Genomic DNA, 19,735 nt, shown 5'->3' with positions numbered 1-19,735 from the left:
CTTCTAACAGGAACATTCACACTCTTCTAAAGTCAAATGGGATTTTCACCCAAAAAGATTACAGACTAGGACACCTGAGATCTTCAGAACTCAAAATAACATAAAGCATAGGATGTATGAGCTCAAGTATCAATGGAAATAAGTATAAAACTTGTAATAAAATTTTGTCAAAAAAACATTAAAATGCTAGTGTTATATCAAAGAAAGACAATTCTAAATAATGGATAAAAAATTCAATGAAAATATTGACAAGTATTATTAAATTAGAATAAAAACAAAATCAAAATAAAAGTAATCAAAATGTATAAATTCTAGCAAAGCAGAATTTAGAGATAAAATTATGATATATATCATCAAGAAGAAAATTCACAGAAATGTTCTTCCAACTGTAGCAAATTTTATAGCTATATACAAGAATGTATAAAAATAATTTGAGAATGATTAATAAAGATCTATTCCAAGAATATTAAGTTTTTCAAAAAAATCAGTAGATCTTGTATTATCAAATCTAAAAAAGTAACCATAGGATTATGTTTATAAGTAGGGTGACATTAGCCAAATTAATTGTGCATTAGTCCTGAAAATTCTCATCAAACTAAGAACAGAGAAAAATGTTCTTTACTTTTTAAATAAAATATGGAAAATGGAGAGAAAAAAGAAAATGAAAACAAGGAAATATGTACAACAAACATCTTTAATATATAGATAATTTTTCTTTTAAAATAACAGGCAAATGATGTAGATTTTCATTACTGCTTTTAACACATTGTTGAACATTCTACATACATACAAACATCAAAAGGAAAATAAAACATAAATATACTTGTAATGAAAAAATCCAGCTGTTTTAAGAGATACCAATTAGTTCTGTGTAATAATCCAAGGAATCACCATTAAGGATTTTGAAGAATCACTTAATTCTATCAATGTGTTGATGCTGCATCAAAACGTATGAAAATAAATATAAATAAATATATTACTTTGCTATAGGCTATTACTGGAAAATGATCCAATACTAAAGCTGAAAACATGATTAAAATTATAAATTTAAGTTGCCCCTTTGATTAGCATGACAGAAAAATGTTTATTTGTAAATGTCTAAGTGGAAGCTCAGCAAGAGAATGGTAAAAGTTTGAGGACATACAATATGGAATACTGAATAAATTAACATATTTTATGTCATAGCTATAAAATATAACACCTATACTACAGCTTCATATTTGTGAGATGTTTACATATTGTATATGAGTTGATTTAATATTTGAATGACTCTATTTGAAACAAAAACTGATAGGTATTTACAAATATTTTTATGCCGGTCAGTGGTGGCACATGCCTTTAATCCCAGCACTTGGGAGGCAGAGGCAGGTGGATTTCTCAGTTCGAGGCCAGCCTGGTCTAAAAGTGAATTCCAGGACAACCAGGGCTACACAGAAAAACCCTGTCACGAAAAACCTAAATAAATAAATAAATAAATAAATAAATAAAACCAAATAAAAACAAACAAACAAACAAAAAACGTATTTTTACTTTGTTCAGGGTACGTAATACTAAAACAGAAAATATGACATGCAGTGATAATAAACCCATGATATACAAAATGATATAAATGTTTCACTCTCATTGATAAATATTCATTTTTATTACAGTGATAATTCTTTCCAAATTTGTCAATGAGTGTTAATCTATTTTTAATGCACCAGATATACTTGCCATGGCAGAGGCTTACTAAAGAAGAAGCAAAATCTTTGAATTTTTTCCCCTCTGGCTGTCTGGTTTAACTCAGCTGTTCTGGCTCAAAGTTCAGTCCAAGCTGACAAATTCAAACTGGCTTCTCACGGGATTCCAATCTGCTTGGACTCAAATTAACTTTGGAAATTTCTTCTACTAGTCTGTTGTTTCTTAATCTCTGACTTATGCTGTCTTCATCTCTATCTAGCTTGCTCTCTCTATAGCCAACTACCTGGTAAAAACTGCCTATCAACTGAACTCTCTCAAACTCACCTGACTCAGCTCTTTCTGTGTGCAGTGCTCTTTAAGTAATCTCTGCTTCCTGCCTGTTATTGTAAGAATTAGGGCTTATCCTATCTCTGACCGATTCTCTGAAATCTTTCTTTGATTAATCAGTTTTTCTGCTGATCAATTAGATGTTGCTTTCAAATATGAATACTTCCTTCCACATGCTAACCTTATTTTCATTGTTAGGCACAAAAAGTGTGTACTAAGGGGATGTCTGTATTCTAGGCAGGTCCTACTGTGATCCAGCACATGTCTGCATTTCAGCCACATCATATAAACTTAGGAGATCTTTGAACTTGAGCAGACCAATCATGTTACTGAATTAAAATCCTGTACAAATCAATTTTGTATAATGTCAAACGCATTCCCAGTATGATGATGTGCTAATATCATCAATCAGATTTTCAAGCTTAAGGAGAAATACAAGGATTCAGACTAGTAGACATTGTACTAAAACAAACAGAAAACTGAAATTGTAATAGCTTTGATATATTATTTTCTCAGAAAATAAGGTAACATGGTACTGTCAAAAATTAGATAACTAAATTAATAGCACAGGATACATAGATAAGCCTAAAGCCACAGAGACAATAATAAAGAATAGCTCATGTTCAATACAAGATCAAAGACATTTAAAACATTTCTTCATATATATGTATATATATATATATGTATATATATATATATGCATAAGTATAGTACAAAATAATCAATCACTTTTTCCATAGTTCAAAAATAAACAGTTGAAATTTGGACTATTATATATAATAAAATCAAATAGTTGAATAAATATAAGGAGCATTGATGGAGACACATGAAAAATAATTCTATACATATTTGAAAAATCATAATATGTGAAATATTTCTCATAATGATTAGCCTGTGAAATTGTCTATCCGTAATGATATAACCAAAATCCTTTTGTTCTAACTATTTATCACATATTACTAAGTTTTCTAACAATCAGAGCACAATTCACATGACTTTGACCTCCTGTTCAAGGATTTATAATTAAGACTAATTATTAGCTTTGAGATTAGCTTTTAATTTGCATGTTATGTTAATTTTCTTTCAGAAAAAATGTAGGATAATATTTTATTTCTTTTCTTTCTGGAAAACTGGACTAACAGAGGATGCATGGTTTTGTTGAAGAACACATACAAAATTTGAGTCCATTTTGTTAAATCAAGATCCATTTGCTAAAGATTACTCTTTCCCCAGAATAGGGAGTATTACCATGGCGTCCTATTTACCTTATAAAACCAAGGCACAGAGTAAATGCATACAATTCCCTTCTCTGATGACATTATGTAATAAAATTAGAAATTATATGACATTGACAAACAGCTCAATTACAGATGATTTTAGGCTGAAAATTGTAGGATACTTACCTCATTGCTTACCTGTGTAATGCTGCACAGCCTGACAAGAAAATTCATGCTTTGTGTAATACATAGCTTGATAATACCTAGCTTCAAAGATTAAATTCTTCTAAAAAATATAGATCTGTGATAACCATTTATGTTATCTATTAATTAATTCAAAGGTTGGACTACTTCCTGAGCCAAAAACCTGTTGAGAAGTTGCTATATAAAGTTCTTTGTCAGGGGTCCTTGATAGTACTAAAATAGAAGAAAAAGTATAAAAGAAAATAATAGTAAGTTAGTAGTATATAGATATTATCAGTGTCCAATTGTGTATGCATGTCAATAAGACCATTCTTTCCTATAAGAGTACATCACAAGTCAAAAACAATACTGTTTTACAAAACTTAAATTTATTGATATCTGTTACTACAAGAAGTGTTTGTTGTGTGTACAAAATATATTTTAGAAAATATATTTTGTACATTAGTCTGGAGGGGTGCTGTTGATGAGATTACAATAGTATTTACATGTATCTAACACAGAGCCATTCCTATTGACTCACAGTGCCAAATCACAAACCAACAAATAATAACAATGGTGCTGTATACAATAGTTTCTGAAAAGGCAAAAGACAGTATTTACCATTATCTATTATATGGTCTTATACATGCAGAACATTTATGTTTTAGTTTTTTCATCAAAGTAATGCTGAATTAAACAAAAGAACCATATACCTTTAGATTTAGTCCCACAACTTTATGTATGATTGGAGACTGTCTATTATGAAGCTATATCACTTTCCTTTCCTTCAAATCTGTTATTTTACTTCTGTCTTATTACAGTTAACACATTAACAGTATTGTTTATATAGAAATAAGAGCATGTAACAGTTTTATACTTAACTTTATAGGAACAAATATTAAGAGAATTTTTATTTGGTGATGTGAAATAAAAGTTAAATTTTTAATATTTGATATTCATTTTGAATAATAACAACAGTATCATCAACCAAAGACTGTCAATAACATACTAACAGCTAAACTCTCTTGAAAGTTTCTGTTCTCCAAACAAACAGAAAATATTAATAATCAAAAATCAACTACAAAAGAGCCTGACACATATCTCTAGTTTTAAAACTTATTAATAATGATAATAATTCACAAAATTTGAATAAAAAACATACCTCACTATCATGTTCATTTCACCAGGACTTCCCCAGTGATGACATTGTGAAAATTACAATACCACATTACCGGTAGAGAAATTCCATTATATGGTCATGGGATACATTCAGGGATCACCTACTTCATATGCTCTAGTTCATTTCTAACTCAATTCTACATAATTTTGTGCCATAGCCAATATGTACAAGTGCTTCTTCACTATGATGCTTTCAAATGAAGTCCTTCATAGTACATGCATCTACTCCATCTCTGTTTCTGTTATCTGGAGAGTATGATTTTGTACTTGTTTTAGCAAGATATAGCACATAGATGAAACATTAGTGACAAGAATTTTGATAGTAGGGTGTATGTTACTGTGCTTATAAATTATGTTATATTACTAATATTCCTTATGGTTAGAAGGACCAGAAACTTCCAGTTTCAATCTCTGTCCTTTTTGGGTTTCTTTAACCTTCACAACACAGCGTCCTTTTTTTTTTTTTCCCTTTTTTTTTCCTCTTATTTTGTTTTATTACATATTTTCCTCAATTACATTTCCAATGCTATCCCAAAAGCCTCCCACCCCCACCCCTACCCTACCCACCCATTCCCATTTTTGGCCCTGGCGTTCCCCTGTACTGGGGCATATAAAGCTTCCTTAATAACCGTTCTTCATATAGAGTCTGAATTTGGCTTTTTTTTTCATCTATAACCTGCCAAAGTTTTAGTGTATAGATATCACAGTTCCTAATGGCAGGGCCATTGCTTATTGTGCTGTTGGATAGATTGGCTGTGGCTGTAAAACTGTCCTGTAAACATCTGTTCTTATGCCCATTGAATTCTGTTGCTGTGCACCTCAATAGATCCAGAAGGAAACTTCTGTTTTTCAGTGTGTAAAATATATCACAAAGACTCAATCCCAGAAGTTCCTCCAACTAAGTGATTGTTACTTTCATATAGCCAGTCAATCTATTAAGGTTAAGATAGAAAGACCCCATTCAATTCTCAGGAACATTGTGGAAGAAGTATGGAAAGAATTTAAGAGAATAAAGAAATACTAGATAGCCATGTAGCATTTTCTTATGAATTGAAGGAATCCACATTGAGTATATATTCACTTAAATTCAAGAAATAAACAAACCAGTCTAGTCTGGGTAACTAATTGAAATTGATGAGATTCTCAGGGATGGTCCCCAAGTTTATATACTGGGAGAGGTAATTCTCCAAAGCACTGAGTTGACTGAAATTTGCACACACAGCCTAGGAATATATCTCCTATGAGTTACTCCCCAGGCTTTGCAGGGATTTACAATTAGTATTTGAGTCATCCATATGCTTGTAAATAACTTTTCCCTTATATTCATAAAATTTACACCATTAATCTCATTAATTTGTCAAGTTGGTTTTGCAGAATCATTTTTTATCATCTACTGGGAGAACCCTTTGTGGATGAGGAGATGTGCTCAAGTTTCCCCTGGAAATGGCACCCAACACAATCCTTACAGTCTATCCTGGAGTCTGACTTTTTCACCCTATTAAAACATTGATCTAGTAACATAACAATTACTATACTACAGACTGTGCACCTACATGTGGATGCAGACATTTTCTCAACCCTATTAGTACTTTATTTGAGCCTATGTACCTGTAAGCTTTTTTACATATGAGGGAAGAGTTGTTGTACACTGCAACTTCCTGGTAGGTCTGGAAAAAGCCTGCTGAAGTTCAGTTTGATTGATTATGCTTCTTATGGAAAGGATAATAAATATTTTTAAGCACTATAGATGTCAAAGGATGTTATGACTGAATGCTATGTTTTATTAAACATGATATCCTTGAAGTTTTTCAGCCACATATGAAATAATGGCCTGCATTTGGTGCTGCTGTGTATCATTCCATAGTGTGGATGGCTCACACATGAACTTATTGCCATGTCAGGGCTCTGTGGATTGATTTTTATTAGAGATATTATGAGTAAACACACATGATAAGTTTTGTATAAAGTTTTTTAAAACATATTTATTTCCCTTCTATAAGACCAGTACCTAGAATTTTAATGATTAGGTTGCTTGACAGTTGTCTGCTGAGCTTGGAAATAATTTTTATTTTTTTCAACCTGCATAAGCCATTTAACACTTTCATAGCAATGTAGAATTTCTCTTTTTTCCAAACCATTCATATCAACATTTGCTATAAAATATTAGTTTGGGTTTATTTACACCCAATATTAGGTTTTACAATGCATTCCATACTTGAAATGACTATGGTTTCCAGTATTCTTTTTAATATTTCAAACTTAATTTGACTGGACTAAAACATTATTTTATGAAGAAAAATGCAACATTTTAGTTCACGTGTATACTGGGGTGTTAAGCACAGAGGTGAACATAGTAATGTGTGTATCTATTATTTTAAAAAATATAAAAACCTGATTTTTTTGGAAGGTGGGTGGAGTTATCTCAGTGTTTATGACTCTATAATGTTCTTTAGTGGACATGAGTTTAATTCACAGAACCTTCCACTGTGAACCTAAATCCTTCTTGTATTTCCAGGCTTAGAGTTATCCAATTCATCTGGGTTCTGTGGGTACTGGTAATATTATTCATATTTGAAAACAAAAATAAATAAGTATTTAAAATATTTCTAGATTAGATTTTTATATATTATGAGATAGTGCATTACATTAAATATAAAAAAATAAATTTTAGCCTTAAGGTCTTTACCAGCCCAGGGACACCTTGGGTATAAACTTGGTGGAAGGTCCTATGGTCACCAGAGGACTCTAGCATGCCCAGGATCTTAGGATCACAGGTAAATGGAATGCAACTTCTGTCCCAACAAAACTGGGAGTGCCTGGGTCAGCAAGAACAGGGACACAGAAGGACTGCTTGACCAGCAGTTCCAGTTCCTTCTGGTCTGCACTGATCTACCTTGTTTTCAAACAAAGCAGACAGCATCATGGTCCCCAGAGAAGGTATCACTTTCAGGTGCTCTAATACACCCAGGATCTTAGGATTCCAGGAACCCAGGAGTTTGGTCACACAAGGATCTCAGGGTCTCAATGGAAGCTTTACTGCCAAGAATTTAGACACACCCAGAATCTCAGGTTTACAAAATCCCAGAATCACAGGATCACAGAGAAAGCTGGACTCTGAGGAGTTCTGACTGAATGGGGATTACAGGAAGGACAGGCTCCAAACAAATATATTGAGGGCAGCAAGTACTGGAGATAATCAGATAGGAGGAGGCAAGCATAAGAACAAAAGCAAAAGAAACCAAGGTTACTTGGCATCATCAGAACCAAACTCCCCTACCATAGCAAGTCCTTGATACACCATTACACCAGAAAAGTAAGATATGGGTCTAAAGTCACTTCTCGTGATGATGGTAGAGAACTATAAGAAGGAAACAAATAACTTCTTTAAGAAATACAGGAGAACCCATTGAAACATGTGAAAGAATTGAACAAAGATATCCAGGATCTAAAAATGGAAGTAAAAACAATAAAGAAATCACAAAAGAATATCATTCTGGAAATACAAAACCTAGGAAAGATGACAGGAGACACTGATGTAAGCATCAGCAACAAAATACAAGAGATAGATCAGAGAATCTCAGGTGCAGAAGATACCACAGAAAACATTGACACAATCATCAAAGAAAATGCAAAATGCAAAAAGATCCTAATCCAAAACATACAGGAAATCCAGGACACAATGAGAAGACCAAACCCAAGGATAATAGTTATATATGAGAAGGAAGATTTCCAACTTTTAGGGTCAGTAAATATCTTCAACAAAGTTATAGAAGAAAACTTTCCCAACCTAAAGAAAGAGATGTCCATGAACATAGAAGAAGCCCGCAGAACTCCAAGTAGACTTGACCAGAAAAGAAATTCCTCCAGTCACATAATAATCAGAACAACAAATGCACTAAATAAAGAAAGAATGTTAAAAGCAATAAAGGAAAAAAATTAAGTAACATATAAAGGCAGAACTATCAGAATTATACCCAACTTTTTACCAGAGACTATGAAAGCCAGAAGATCCTGGGCAGATGTCATACCCAAAGAGAACACAAGTGCCAGCCCAGGCTACTCTACCCATTAAAACTCTAAATTATCATAGATGGAGAAACCAAAGTATTCCATGACAAAACCAAATTGCACAATATCTTTCCAAAAATCCAACCCTGCAAAGAATAATAAAGGGAAAACTCCAGCACAAAGAGGGAAACTAATCTCGAGAAAAAGAAAAAAAAAGTAATCTTTCAACAAAGATAAAGATGATAGCCACAAGAACAGAATTCCAACTCTAACAACAAAAATAACAGAAAGCAACAATGACTTTTCCTTAATATCTCTTAATATCAATAGACTCAATTCCCCAATAAAAAGACATAGACGAACAGACTGGATACATAAACAAGATGCAACTTTTTGCTGCATACATGAGACCCATATCACGTACAAAGAAATAATACCTTAGAGGAAAAGGATGGAAAACAATTTTCCAAGCAAACAGTCTCAAGAAACAAGACAGGGTAGCCATTCTAATATTGAATAAAATCGGCTTTCAACCTAAAGTTCTCAAAAAAGATATAGAGCAACACTTATTAATCATCAAAGGTTAAATTTACCAAGATGAACTCTCACTTCTGAACCTCAATGCTCCGAATGCAAGGGCATCCATATTCATCAAAGAAACTTTGCTAAAACTTAAAGCACACACTACACCTCACACAATAATAGTGGGAGACTTCAACACCCCACTCTCATCAATGGAAAGATCCTGGAAACAGAAACTAAACAGAGGCACAGTGAAACTAACAGAAATTATGAAACAAATGGATTTAACAGATATCTATAGAACATTTCATCCTAAAAAAAATGGATATACCTTCTTCTCAGCACATCATAGTATCATCTCCAAAATTTACCATATAGTTGGTCACCAAACATGCCTCAACAAATACAAAAATATTGAAATAATCCCATGTACCCTATCAGATCACCACGGACTAAGGCTGATCTTCAATGACAATATAAACAATAGAAAACTCACATACATGTGGGAGCTGAACAACACTCTACTCAATGATAGCTTGATCATGTAAGAAATAAACAAAGAAAGTAAAGACTTTTTAGAGGTTAATGAAAATGAAGCTACAACATACCCAAACTTATGGGACACAATGAAAGCAGTCCTAAGAGGAAAATTCATACGTCTGAGTGCCTCAAAAAAAAAAAAAAAGTGGAGCAAACATGCACTAGCAGCTTGAAAGCACACATAAAAGTTTTCAAATGAAATGAAGCAAATTCACCAAAGTGGAATAGAAGGCAGCAAATAGTCCAACTCAGGGCTGAAATCAACCAAGTGGAAAAGAAAAAACAAAACAAAACAAAACAACAACAACAACAAAACTATACAAAGAATCAACCAAACCAGGAGTTGGTTCTTTGAGAAAATCACAAGATAGACAAACCCATAGCCAGATTAACTAGAGGGCACAGGGACAGTATCCTAATTAACATAATCAGAAATGGAAAGGAAGATATAACAACAGAACCTGAGGAATTCCCAAAAATCATCAGCTCCTAGTACAACACAACTGTAAACGCTGGATGAAATTTATAATTTTCTAGACAGATTCTAGTTACCAAATTGAAATCAGGATCAGATGAGTGATCTAAACAGTCCCATTGCCCCTAAAGAAGTAGAAAGAGTCATCAACAGATTTCCAACCAAAAAAAAGGCCATAACTAGTTGGATTTAGTGCAGAGTTCTATCAGACCTTCAAAGAAGACCTAATGCCAATACTCCTAAACTATTCCACAAAATAGAAACAGAAGGTACTCTACACAATTCATTCTATGAAGCCACAATTACTCTGATACCTAAACCACACAATGACGCAATAAAGAAAGAGAACTTCAGACCAATTGCCCTTATGAATATCGATGCAAAAATGCTGAATAAGAATCTCTTAAACCAAATCCAAGAAAACATCAAAACAATCATCCATCATGATTAAGTAGGCTTCATCTTAGGGATGCAAGGATTGTCAATATATGGAAATCCATCAAGGTCATCCACTGCACAAACAAACGCAAAGACAAAAACCTCATGATCATCTGATTAGATGCTGAGAAAGCTTTTGACAGAAGCCAACAACTATTCATGATTAAAGGTTTTGAAAGATCAGGAAATCAAGGCCCATACCTAAACATTATAAAAGCAATATATAGCAAACCAGTAGCCAACATCAAACTCAATGGTGAGAAACTGGAAGCAATCCCACTAAAATCAGAGACTAGATAAGGCTGCCCACTCTCTACCTTCCTATTCAAAATACTACTTGAAATTCTAGCCTGAGCAATTAGACAACAAAAGGAGATCAAAGGGATACAAATTGGAAAGGAAGAAGTCAAAATATCACTATTTGCAGATGATTTGATTTGATATGATATGATATGGTATGATATAATATGATATGACATATGATATGATATGATATACCTTGGAATGACTCTAACTAAGGAAATGAAAGATCTGTATTGCAGGGCTGTGAGGGTGTGGGAAAGAAGAGGGTAGGATAATTCTGGTCCTTTGTGCAGGTGGAGGCAGGAGGAATGCTGGGTGCTTTTCATGGGGCCCTTGGTGGGCATTCGGCTGTGTTAATCCACTGACCCCTCACGGTGGGTAGTGGACAGGGGCAGTCCCAGGTACCAGGTTCTCAGTCTCTAGTATCCCAGAGACTTGGGTTGGCACTCAGACCTGGAGATAAGGGAAGAGGATAGAGGGGGAGGTGTCTCTGGGTGGTTCCCACACAGATGTTCATGCACAGTTTGCTTTCTCCATTATTATACAAGCCAATCACATGCCTGTCTAGGGAATAATGACAGCTATGCTGAGAACATCCTCCAATTTACTTACTGTAATCAAGATAATCCCCTGTGAGTTGGACTGGGTGGTGGTCCCACGTGTCTTTAGTAGTAGCACATGGAAGGCAGTGGCATTCAGATCTCTACGAATTTAAGGTGACACTGGTCTACACAGTTAGTTCCAGGGAAGCCAATGCTACACACACACACACACACACACACACACACACACACACTTATCTTAGAAAAAAAATACTTCTTCACAGATAATTCACAAGCTAACCTAATATTACTATTCCTCATTAGGAGCCTTTCCCAAGTGATTCTAATATTGACAAGGTGACAACTTAAACTAATCATCAAAAAGGAGAACTGTACATAATGGTTCCTTAGCACTTTTAGAGTTGGATGATCAGGAGTATTGTGTTTACTTTTAACACTTCTGTGACTAACAGCTTCTGAATCTATGAGAAGCAACTTAGAATAAAGTAGAATATTTTAGCATATAGTTCAAAGTGAATACAACCCAACACAGAGGGTTCACATTGCACACAGCCAATAAGCAAATAGGTGAACTGTAGTGTTCAGCAAATTTTTCCATTCTTCATAAGTTCAGAAATAAATGCCATGGAAATATTCCAGTTATATTCAGGTTGGAATTTCCATGTTCAATTAACCCTTACTGGAAACATTCCTATAGGTAAATAAATAAATAAGAAAAAGAATTAATATTTTCAAAGTGATTTTAACTCCCTGTGGTATTTTGAAAGAAAATGGCCTCTAAAGCCTCATAAGGAATGGCACTTGTAAGAGGTGTGAACTTGTTGAAATAGGTATGCTGTCGTTGTAGGTAGTATGTCTCCCTCACTTCCTAGCTTCAGTTCAACATGTGGAAGTCTCTTCTACCGCTATATCTGCCTGTATGCCCCTATGCTTCCTAGTGTGTCAATAATAGATTAAACCTCTGAAACTATAATCCAACCTCAAATAAATGTTTTATTTTATAAGAGTTACTGTTGTCTTGCTGTGTCTTCGCAGCAATAAAAGTCATACCTAAGCCAGAAGTTGACACCAGGGACTGGGTACTGCTGTGATAGGCCTGACTATTCTTTTGTGTGGAGAAATGTGGACTTTAAAAATTTGGGTTAGAAAAGCTATTGAAAGCCTAAAGTGGGACTTAGTGAGCTTTCCTACTAGAAGCATGGAAGGCAGTGACATTCAGGATGGTTTGAGCTGTGGTGGCCTAGCTCCAGAGATTTTAGAGAAGATAAATGTTAGTATGTGGCCTATATACTATTCTTGGTGTATCTTGATGAATAATGCTGCTGGTTTTGGCCCTTGTCTGAAAAGTTGGCCCTGAGGCTAAATTGAAATGTTTTGAATTAATGGCATCGACGGAAGAAATTTCAAAACAAAACTCTGTAGTGTGATTAGATTTCACTCTTGTGAGACTACATAATGCAAAGGAACAAGGTGATCAAGGTAAAAAACAAAATATAGAGTTCATGGAGAAAACATTCACCAGGAAGTGAAGTAAAGATAACTCTTTCATTCGAAGAGATAAATGGATTAAAGAAAATGGTAACTTCAGGCAAGATTCCACAAAGATAATCTTTCAATTCATGAAAAGGAATTAAAGAAAAGAATGTGATCTGTTGTGGTTATACAAGCCTTTCCTCCAAGACTAAGAAGACAGAAACACATCTAATTTTAAGAACAGCCAGGTCTACAAAGTGAACACTCAAGTATAGGCAGTGAAGAAAAACATTGAAAACAGAAATCTGGTGAAGATGTAATTGAATTGGGTTGCATGTTCCAGCCCCAGAATGCAGCAGAATTGGACATCTTCTGTCATATGATTCTAGCTTTAGAGCCTAGGATAGAAGACAGGGGTCATGCAAAGTCCATCAATGACTTCGGAAAGTTCCTAAGGCAAGATATATGCCAGGTGTGTCCTTGTATGAAGGCACAGAAAAGACATTGTGTGAAATCATGAAGAGAAGTCTGGATTTTGAATGGGGACCTAGGATCATGGTGTGTCAGCTCTTTGCTTGTAGTTCAGGTGAAAGGGGAGAACCTGGTCCAGCTGGGTCTGTCCGGAGCTGAGCAGGATGGTTCAAAAGAAACACACCTGGCTTGGAGTATTGTCAAAGCAGGAACTCATTTAAATAAATCAACCTCTTGCTTATATGAGTTTGAGGGTGAAGGTGGGTGTTTTTGGTGGTGTTAGGTGACATAGGAGGCAGGGAATGGAGACAGAGGGTATGGGGATGACTCACAGGGACAATGTATTCTTCTACATAAGCAGTAGCTAGGTAAAGGCAGGCTTAAGCAGGCCATGCTGAGTCACTCTAGAAGGGAATTGAGTGAGGCAGGTCTCTGGACTCAAGCAAGGCTCGGTCTTTCTATTAGGGCATTGTTTTGGGGCTGAGTTAGGACCAACATTGGTGATGCCAGAGCTTTGGAATGCTCCCTCAGATAAGATGCTAACAGGAAGTAAAAAGAGCTGGAGAGAGAAATGTTTTGCTATCAGCAAAGCAGAAAGCAGTTGGAGATCTGAAGATCATTTTGACATCAGACAGAGTTTGGACTTTGCCCAGGAGTTTTTTACTCTTGTTTTGCCCCAGAATTTCCTCATGATGCTACCAGTACTCCATTAGGGAATTGTAATTTATATCCTGTACCATTATATGCTGAAAGTATGTGATCTGATTTTTGATTTTTAGAGGGAATTATAGTTGAGATATTGCAAGAGTCTCAGAAGAGACTTTGGACTTAGGACATTTATAGATTTAAGATTGTTAATGACTATGGGGAATTTTATGGTTTGGCTTGATTTTTTTTTCTCAATTGTATATGGCTATAGGCCTTGGAGGCCAGAGAGTGGAATATGGAGGTTTGAAAGCAAATGGCCTTCATAGGCTAATATGGACCAGGATTATTAGAAGATATGTCCTTCCTGAAGTAGGTGTGGCATTGTTGGAGGAAGTATTTCTTAGTAACTACCTGCTTCCTATGGATTTAGATGGAGAACTTTCAGTTAAAGGTTTTAAATTGCAGTAGTTTTTGTGGTCATGATGTCTCTTCATAGCTGTAGAAACCCTAACTGATATATTCCTCAAAGTTGTTAATAAAAATTTATCATAAAATAATAAAAGGTATAATGAGATTGAAAAGGTGTATTGAAATGAATTATATACTAAGCTGAGGAGTTTTATCCAGATCTGTAAATGCCAATCAATGAAAAATAATGAAATTAAGGAAAGAGCTAATATAAGGAAAAAGATTTTTAAATTTTCAGTTTTGAGTCAATATTTGTTGGTCAAATCTCAAACAAAAATTTAATTTTCTCATATAGAAATTCAGAAAGAATATTTGTTGCTCTATCTATTCTTATCTAAAATAGATACTTTAAAATAGTACATTAAGAGTATAAGAGAGTCCTACATAAAGAGTGATAATATCTTTATCACTTTTAGTTAATTAACTAACTTTAGTTTATTAGAAGCCAAAATAATGGGTTTCTGTTTTATAGTTAAATGTGTTTCACTGTAAGAAAGAATATTTTGTTTTAACAAAATAATTAGTGTTAATTAATTTTGTTTGTCTTTTTTAACATAAAAAGAATAAATATTTCCAATGAAAAAATAAATAAAAACAATTGAATTTTCTTGGAACAAAAGAGAGGCTTCCAGTGGGCAAATGAGTTTAGGAATTGGTGTACTACCAATGGGAAATTGTCTATGGGTATGTCTAAACTTCAACAGTTCATTTTAAAATGGCTACTATTTTTGACCTTTGGTTATTTTCCATTTCCAGCAAATATCTAATAAAATATGTCTCCTTCTACAATTCCATAATTTATGATTAGGAAAGTGATTGCAGAACGAATGTAAATGTGAATCTGAACAATATTAAACATGAGGTAGCAAAAATAGAAAAAGCATGACGGGTTATCAGAAATTCAGAGTCATGATTAAGACAATATTTGTAAATATTTGTTAGTGTTGAGAACAGAACATTTTTAACTAGGGAAGAGACCCCTAAGTACCAGTTCTAATAATGTTCCTGCTATGGCACAGAAATACCGAAGTGAGTGCTGGTTGCTTCGTTTTATTTTCTCTTTATATTTAATTTATCTTTATTATATATTTTCTTCATTTATACTTCAAATGTTAACCAATTTCCTAGTTTCCCCTCTGAAAACCCTTATGCTCTCCTCCTTCTGCTGCTCACCAATCCACCAACTCCTGCTTCCTAGACTTTTGATACTTTCTCTAGGTCCTTCAATGTGAGGAAAAGGCAGAGACCCTCAGGAGACAGGTATATCAGGCCCCTGTTAGCAAGCTCTTGTTGGCATCCACAATAGTGTCTTGTTTTGATGGTTGTTTATGGGATGGATCCCCAGGTGAGGCAATCTCTGGATGGTCATTCCTTCAGTCTCTGCTTCACACTTTGTCCCTTTAATTCCTTACATAGGAATTTTGTTCCCCATTCTAAGAAGGATTGAAGTATGCATGCTTTGGTCTACTTCTTCTTGAGTTTCATGTGTTTTGTGAGTTGTATCTTGGGTATTCTGAGCTTCTGGTCTAATATCTACTTATCAGTGAGTGCATATCATGTATGTTCTTTTGTGACTGGGTTACCACACTCAGGATGGTATCCTGCACATAAAACCAGAGACACTGAAACTTATAGAGGAGAAAGTGAGCCAGGGCCTTGAACATATGGGAACAGGGGGAAACTCCTGAACAGACCACGAATGGCTTGTTCTGTAAGATCAAGGATTAACAAATGTGATCTCATAAAATTTCAAAGCTCCTGTAAGGCAAAGGACACTCTCAGTAAGATAAAAAGGCAACCAGCAGATTGGGAAATTGTATTTACCATTTCTAAAACTGATAAGGTGCTAATATTCAATATATACAAAAACTCAAGAAATTAGACTCCAGAGAACCAAATAACACTGTTAAAAATGGGATATAGAGTTAAACAAAAAATTCTCAAAGAAGGAATACAGAATTGCTGAGAATCACCTAAAAAGCATGTACGACATCCTTAGTCATCAGGGAAGTTCAAATCCAAATGTCCCTGAGATTCCACCTCACACCAATCAGAATGGCTAGCAACAAAAACTCAGGTTACAGCAGATGCTGGTGAAAATGTGGAGAAAGAGAAGATGAAGACTTCTCCATTGCTGGTTGGGTTGCAAGCTGGTAAAAACACTCTGAAAATTAGTTTGGCGATTCCTCAGAAAATTTGACATAGTAGTACTAGAGAATCCAGCAATTCCCCTCCTGGGCATAGCATATACCCAGAAGATGCTCCAAAATGTAATAAGGACACATGCTTTACTATTTTCATAGCAGCCTTATTTAAAATAGCCAGAAGCTGGAAAGAATCCAGATGTCCCTCAACAAAGGGATGGACACAGAAAAATGTGGTATATTTACACAATGGGGTACTATGCAGCTATTAAAAACAATGAATTTGTGAAATTCTTAGAGAAATGGATGAAATTTTGTTATCTCTTATATGAGTACATCTACCTATAGGCTAAGCAACTATGCTTTCATGTATTATATTTAAACTCACTTGGTGTATATACTTTCATATTACATGCAATACAATAGAAGTATATTATATTTTTACTGCATAGGTATATGTCGCTGTACTGGAGCATGACGAGGCCATAACACTAAAGAAAATTATTCTCAGTCCTCAAGTAGCCATCATTTGCAAATAGCTTCTCAGCTAGAGGTGGGGCATCCTGGGCAGAATAGGCAGACCTATTCTGGTATTTTGACTGGTTTGACTTTGTGTAAATCTTGTATTACTGACATAAATTATTTTTTTAAAGTATCAAGAGAGGTATTTCAATGGTATCTGTATCCAATATTCTAGAAAAAGCTCTATGCTCTTTGTGCATGTTAAGCCACTCATTGCCTATAGATCTGTAATAAACTTCTCTTTAAAACTTTACCTCTAGTAACAAATTTCATTCTTCAAAATTGCAGAAACAGTACCTGAAATCCATTGGCTCAGGATAATTTCCTTAAGTATCTTGTCAGGGTACCAGTTCCACAAGCTGTGAAAAACGCTTTCCTCGGAAATACTCTAATATTCCTGTGTCCACACTCAATAATACAGATGCATTGCATTTACACAAAATTGTAAGGATGACTTGAGTATCTATGACCAGCAACTAAGAAAGCTGAGTCAGGAAGATTACTTCAGAAGAGAAGACTATGGCCATGACAGGAAATAGACTAAAACTGTTTAATAACAAAATGTATAAAGGGTAGAGAGTATGAAAATGCAATTTTACTTTCATATATATTTAAGTTAATAATCATAGTATCACAACCTAAAAATCTAAGTAAAAATAAATTTATATACAGCAGTTCAGAAGGCTAGGAAACCAGGGACTGAAAAAAAGTTGGTGTATTAAAAATATTCTTATTGTACTATATAACACAGTGGATTAGCCACATCGGAGGAAAGAAACGGAACTGAAGACTCAAAGCCTTTAATAAGTGACCTATTATGAGCTTGACGCCATCATAAAAAGTGTGTCCCACTAAGTTATATCTCCTACAACTGGTAAAATGAGAATTAATTTTTTAGCACAAACTTTTTATTTCATACCTAAAGGATAAGAGGTATTAAGTGAATGTATGCCACATGGACTCAAGGAGACCTTAATAATGACCTTACCTGTAGCTCACTGTCAAGAACTCAAGAGCCAATGATTTTTAATGTTTTCAGAAAATGTGCAGTTTTTGACATATAACCAGTGAATTTATATTCATGAAATTGACAATAATATAGAATTTAGTTCAAAATAATGTATAAGGCCTTAGTCATAGTAATTCAATCTGAGTTTGCTTGGAATATGCTAAAAACAAAACATTTGTGTCACCAAATAGGAATTTTTCAATCAAGGACAGATATAAACTCTGATCTTGCATTTTTACTATTTTATAATTGAAATATTAGTAGTATATACACGGTTTTTAATGGTGACATTAAAGTAGCAAAGGCAGTAGATTTATACAGGAGTCAAAGTAACAATGTTGAGAAATCTGTAACTTCTAATAGGTTGAAGGAGAAATGTGATCTAGTTTATTTTAAATGGTTTACATAATTCAGTGTTTCTCAAACTTCCTAAAGCTGCAGTCTTTCAATATAATTCCTCAGGTTTTAGTGATCCTCAACAATAAATTTAATTTCATTTCTGCTTCATGACTGGAGAATTGATACTATTATAAAACAAGTTGTAAATATGTTTGATTTCTGAAAGTTTTATGCGGCTCCTGTGAAAGTATTGTTTGACTTCCAAAGGAGTCATAACCCACAGGTTCAAAACCTCTGCCTTAGAGTGTGGCAAATATTCCTTTAGAATATGTCTGCGACTTTGCTGTCACAAGAAGTATCTAATAGCCAGAGGCAAATACAGTGGATATTTGTCAAAAAATTAAGTGGTTTGAAAATTTCTACTATATTTGCATTAAACTGAATGGTATTCATTATCAATTTATATTAATCTATTATCTTCTGTGTACATATATAAGAATACAACATACATGTAAAATCCATATATATGTACTTAAACAGTCATATATTCATATAACTTCATTAAAGAATGATGTGAAAATTTGGTCTACTCATAGAGATAAGGCAAACTATTATTAGTGCTCTAAAAACCAGAGTTAGGAGAGAAATATTTCAGTTTTTTATTTAAAAGTGATTATTTTGTTAGTGTCTGTGTATAAAACAGATTGCACTCAGGTAAATTTTTCGATGACTGTAGACTGCCTATGATGTATAGTTCTCATTTAATATCTTCCTACTCTCTCCACAATTCCATGCCAAAAGAATCTGAAGTACAGCTTCGAAGCAGCACAAAGTCCTTGCCTATATTAAGGCTTAAAATTACTACTTTGACAGTAGTATATCTAAGAATATTATGCATATGGTGGAGGGTTTCATAAATGTTAAATAACATTTAAACCTTAATATAGTGAAACTGTAATGCAATGAAAAGCGATTGTCATTGTGTGCCTTTGCTTTGATTCTGTTTGGGGACATAACAGAGGTGAGGAAACTAATTAGTGGATGGTTTTTCATGTACTGGGTTTCCATTAATCTTTCTAAGTATGTATTAAACACTCAGAGTACTCAATCACTAGTATAAGAGAGGTAGTCTAAATAACTACCAAAATGTCATTCTGTGATCAAGGGTAAGATTATGTATATTTTTAGTTACTGCTAATTTGAGGATGTTTAACTATGTTCTGTTT

Source organism: Mus musculus, chromosome 10 (assembly GCF_000001635.26).
Source record: "Mus musculus strain C57BL/6J chromosome 10, GRCm38.p6 C57BL/6J".
In the NCBI taxonomy this organism is placed as follows: Eukaryota; Metazoa; Chordata; class Mammalia; order Rodentia; family Muridae; genus Mus; species Mus musculus.
The sequence above is the reverse complement of the archived record's forward strand: the minus strand, read 5'-3'. Positions refer to the sequence as shown.